At 41.6% G+C, this 5,336-nt stretch overlaps 1 non-coding gene across 1 annotated transcript; it reads left to right on the top strand.

Annotated features, from left to right (window-relative positions):
- Positions 1 to 1,350: 1,350 nt before the first annotated feature.
- On the top strand, positions 1,351 to 1,422 carry trnag-ucc. Its single transcript has one exon. It is a non-coding gene; the product is annotated as a tRNA-Gly (tRNA).
- The last annotated feature ends 3,914 nt before the right edge of the window (positions 1,423 to 5,336 follow it).

Genomic DNA, 5,336 nt, shown 5'->3' with positions numbered 1-5,336 from the left:
ATGGAGATAGCATAGTCAAGACTGGGAGGTAAATATTCACGGGCATGAAACAATTTGGAAGGACAGAAATGGTGGTAAGGAAGGTGGTGTGACTCAAACATTCAAGGACAATCTCAGACCGATGCTGACAGATGATATACGTTCTATGGAGAAAGAGTTTGAATCCATTTGGGAGGAAAGTAGAAGTTCTAAGAAGAAAATGTCATTGACTGTCGGAGTCTACCGGCTTCAAATTTTAAGATCACATTGGGGAGGGCAGGAAACAAAGACATAAACAACACCTGAAAAAATGGTATGGCAATTATCATGCGGGATTTTAATCAACATGTCGATCGGTCGAAGCAGCTCAGTCAGGGTAGCCTTGATGAGAAGAGTATTGAGTATCTGCGATAGATTCCTTAACTACTGTGTAATGGAACAGGCCAACAAGGGGAGAGGCCAAATTAGATTTGGTACCGGGTAATGAACATGGCAAGGTGATGGATTTGGCGGTAGGTGAGCACTTTGGTGATAGTTACCAAAATTAAATTATGTTTACTTGAGCTTTTCAAAGGGATAGGTATACACCGGAGGGCAAGCGCTGCTGTTGGGGGAAAGAAAACTGTAATGCGATTAGATAAGATCACGCATGCACAGGTTGGGCAAGGAAACGGCAGGGAATGGGCAGAATAGACGTGATGAGCTTATTCAAGGAGCAGGTTCTGTGTGTATTTGATAAGTATGTAACTGTCAGAGAGGGAGGAAATTGTCAAGTGCAGGAGTCATGATTACTGAGGAAGTTCAGGAAAGACCTGAAGAGAGACAGAAGATGAGCCAGGATGGTAGTTGAGAATTTGTTGGCAGATAGGATAAGGGAAAACCCTATATCTTTCCATAGTTACGTAAGGACTAAAAGAATGAATGGAATAAAATATGGCCAATGAAGGACAGTCGTGGTAAGTAGTGCGTGGAGACAGAAGTGATGGGGGAAGCGCAAAAGCAAAATCTTTCGTCAGGATTCGCTCTGGAAAAACAAAATGTTGTCGAGAATAATACTGAGAAACAATCTACCAGACGAGATCGGATTGAAGTTCCCAAGGACGAGGTGTTACAAACTCTGAAAATGTGAAAATATATAAATTCCCGTGGGCCGGGTGGGATTTATCCTAGAATTCTCTGGGAAACCAAGAATCGGGTTTCCGAGCCTTCGACTTTGATCTTTATGTTGTCATTGTCCAAAGGTGGAGGACCAGAACACTGCAGGATAGTAAACGTTGTTCCCTCATTCAAGAAGTAGAGAAAACCCTGGAAATTATAGACCATTGACCCTTGTTATGTGTGTTTGGTAAAAGGGGCAGGCTAGCTGCTAGCGCGGTGGTGGTGTAGTGATGAGCATAGCTGCCTTCCAAGCAGTTGATCTGGGTTCGATTCCCAGCCATCGCAGTGTTGCGGTTTTGCAAGGAAAGGTCTTGAGCACCAACGTTGCATTCTGTGGCGAAATGGATTTGTCAGGTTGCTTGAGGGTTTCCATGGCGATGGTTCCTGTTAATTGCCGTGACAATCCGGGCAGCTTTGCTCGAAAGCTTTACTCTCTGCTGCCCATTGCTTATTTGAATATTGTTCGCAACATAAGTTTCGTTTGGTTTTGTTCGAAAAGTGAGAGATTGCTATCGTCAGAAACCTTAAATAATTACAGAAGCCGATGGGAATTCGGAACAGATCCAACAGCTTCTATCGTAGACAGGAAGGAGGTTTAAATGCGTCAAATTTCTTCAAGGTTAAAATACGTTCGCCCCTCAAAACCATTTGGAAGGTTAAGAATTACAAACATCACATTATAACTTTTCCTAATCCATTCAAGTTTCACAATATCATTCCGGTAGCAGGAAGACCAGTTTGGTATGTTTTATGCAATGTTACTATATTCGAACATTGACTGTTTCGTAGTTAAATGATGTTTCATTTCGTTAAGTTTTCTAATAGAGTTGGGTTAGTCCACACTTTGTTTTTTGTTTGTGTTACAACGATAGTGAAAGTAAATTATGTTTCAGTTCAAGCTTGGAGGTTTCACCAATTGAATTGCATTGCCGTACATTTGCCTTCAGGAGAAAAGAAAAAGGGATCTAGACAATCTTCTTAACTCATAGGAGTTTGATCTGGTTCAAAACCTCCTCAATTTCGGTCAATAAATGTTCCTACAGTCCGCAACAATGATTTTCACAGATTAGAGGAGGATGCACAGACATCGTTATTAATTGTTATTGCCTCGGACATGAGACGTTTGGGAATGATATTCCTCAGACCATCGTCTGTCTGCTCAGCCAAGGTTAAAGGACTGGAATCCGGTAAAATTGGGAACAACGCAATTCCCAGGAGACTGAGAGGTTACTAACAGAACGGGAGGTGGAGAGTCGGGAGCAGAACTACAGGGACAGTCCGCTCTGATCGCTGACCCTTCACCCTCAGTAAATCCAGTGTCAGGAATAACTGCCATTAGTCAGAATGACAAAATGTTGTTATGGAAAATAAAGAGCATGAAAGTAAGGGAAGGCTTAAAGCATGTAAGCACGGGAAGGCTTAAAGCATGAACCCCACTGGCGATCTGTTGCAAGGGGTGTGTAGAATGCAGGATGAGATAAGAATAGTGGAATGCTCTCACACCAATTAGCAAAGAAAGGTTGACGCTGAAAGGTCTCGATGGTGAGATTAGATTACAGTTAGTAAAGTTAGGCTTCCTGTTAAGTATCATTATGACTCGATTGGGAACATAAATATTTGGGACATGACATTAAGTATCAAATTAATAGTTAATAGAGTCAGCCTGATTGAGATTATTGACAATAAATGACTTATTATGACATCGGGAAAATATGAAGTAGGGTCTGGAAAGAAAGACTATTGTTGCGAAAGCTGACATTAAATATCTAACCGTCACATGAGAATAACGTTAAGTAGAAAGAACAATTAAAGAGATGATGGGAACTAACATCACTGGTTTATTGGGCAGCGAGTGTGAGGTACTATGATTAATATATTTAGACATGCTGATAAGCAAACAAAGTATGGGAAAAATTTATAAAAAAACCATGGACAATGAAGTTCGAGAGCATTCGAGAATCTGCTTTCTCGGTGTCACGGTTTTTCGTTTGCAAATAACAGACCGACTTCTTAAAGAACACTCTACGTCTCCTGGTGATTTTAGATACTTTTTCCACGACAAACCTCAGCAGGTCTGGCAGCATCCATGCAGAGAGAATCGTGGACAATATTTAACAACTTCATCAGAACTCAATAATTTCCGACAGGTACTGCCAAACCAGATCGTTTTGTCAGCAGTTTCTGATTTTGTTTCAGATTCCCAGAGGCCACAGTTCATTACATTAACCATTAAACCATTGCAGAAAGTTCTTTGTGGTTCTTCACACGGAAATTTTCTGTTTGAGGAACATTTTCCTGCCCCCATTAGAAACAAGAAACCCTGCAGCAGAGAAAACAGATGCTTTAACAACAACGATCGCTGTCGCCTTTGGAGGTCTTGAACGACCAGCCTTTCATTTAACGGTCTAATACGCTGAAACTTCCAACCTAAAAACTTGCCCGGACTTCAGTCTGTCCTTCCCAGACCAAGAAGTGTCCTCTTATCAGTTTTATTTTTCCAGAATAACGTCTGGAGCACTCATTGTGGAGGCATGGGAACAATCTTATCCCATCCACAACAGACACACCCATGTCACTGAGCACCAGCTCTCCTCCAACTGGGACCATATCCCTTCAAGCCTCCCAGTCCCTTGTGTGGTCCCGAGTTTTTTCATTGTCCCGGAGTCTAGATGAGGTTTGTATTTGTCATGTAGGGGAACGAGAATTATTTCAATGTCTCAGATCAGTTCATGTCCCGAGAACATCAAAGTTAATGGTCTGTCCTCTTAAAGAAGGGGAAGTTGTCTTGACTGTCTCTGCTCATTCGGGCAGTTCATACTTCTTCATTCTCCTTGGATTTCACTTCTTACGGAGTTTCTGAGGATTCACAATGCTGGAGACGGGGTTATATGGTTTGCCTCATTAACATTTTTTCCACCTGCCAATTGATAATATTTTTCCAAAATCTCTTTAACCCTCCTCTGCCTTGCACCATGTCCAGGGTCGAGATTTCCTCGCATTTGGAGAGATCCCCGGGGTTTTCTTTGGAGCCAAGAGAGTTAGCTGAAGATGTTCTGCAGCTGTTTATCTTAATTGGGGAGGGAGCGGTGGGGATTGGTACATTGACGAGCAGGAGGAAATATTGTCACTGAACAGGATCAGTGTCCAGAGGACTGTGATTGAAGGAATTTAATAAAATGCAGCAATTGTGCACAGTAAATTTACAGAATACTGCAGAAAACCGACGGATCTAGCGGTAATTGTGGAAAAAGAAACAGAGCTAACATTTTGAGATTGATATATTTGTGATCAAGCACTCGACTTTCTAGCGCACCATACTGCCAGCGAAATTACAGCCAAAGAAGTGTTTTTGAAGAAGATTCAGGTCTATTTGTTCATTCAAAAGTCAAAAAAGACAGTGCTGCAAACACTCAGAGATGGCACTGGACAGTGCAGACCGAGCTTGAGGGTATTTTTTCTGCTTTGATATACACCTGGGATAATGTGGCACCAAAAGACCTCCTCACAGCGGAAGGGGTCAATTATGTAAGACTTAGGTGTGGAGGATATTTTCTCTTGCAGAGGGTAGCAAATCTGTGAAGTTTTTTGCAACAGAGTGTTGTCAAGGCTGCATGCATGCAAGGCTGAGAAAGATAGACATTTGGTCACTTCGGGAATCTAGGGCCATAGAAATGAGGCCGAAAAGGGATTTGAGGATTAACCACATCAGCCGTGATCTCATTGAAACTTGTCACTGACTTGATGGGTTACATTGCTTCCATCTGCTCTAGTGTCTTTGTTGTCATTTCGCAAATGTGAACCACCATTGCAAATTAAGAAAAGCAGAAAGTTTAGAAGAGATGAGTACAGTCAAACTGAGTCAACATCATTTTTGAAAGGAAAATCACACGATGACAATCTGACAGATTTCTTTGGTAGCATGACCTGCAGACTTGGTGAAGGACGATGCTCAGTAAAGTTCATTTGAATTTTAGCAAGCAATCAATAAGGGGCTATATAAAAGTCCATTGCACAAGAAAAGGAGTTCTTGGTTTTGGGTAATAAAGCAGCATTGTCTGTCCGTTGTCTATTTAACAGAAATCACCGAATCGAGATTAATGAGCAGTTTTCAAGTTGGAAAGATATATTTAGTGAAATCCAGATTGTTCAGTCATCGGATTTAATGTTTTATCTGACCGAATGACTTGGAGGAAGTGGCA

The sequence above is a fragment of the Chiloscyllium plagiosum genome, unplaced genomic scaffold (assembly GCF_004010195.1).
Source record: "Chiloscyllium plagiosum isolate BGI_BamShark_2017 unplaced genomic scaffold, ASM401019v2 scaf_76767, whole genome shotgun sequence".
NCBI lineage: Eukaryota > Metazoa > Chordata > Chondrichthyes > Orectolobiformes > Hemiscylliidae > Chiloscyllium > Chiloscyllium plagiosum.
The sequence above is the reverse complement of the archived record's forward strand: the minus strand, read 5'-3'. Positions and strand labels throughout refer to the sequence as shown.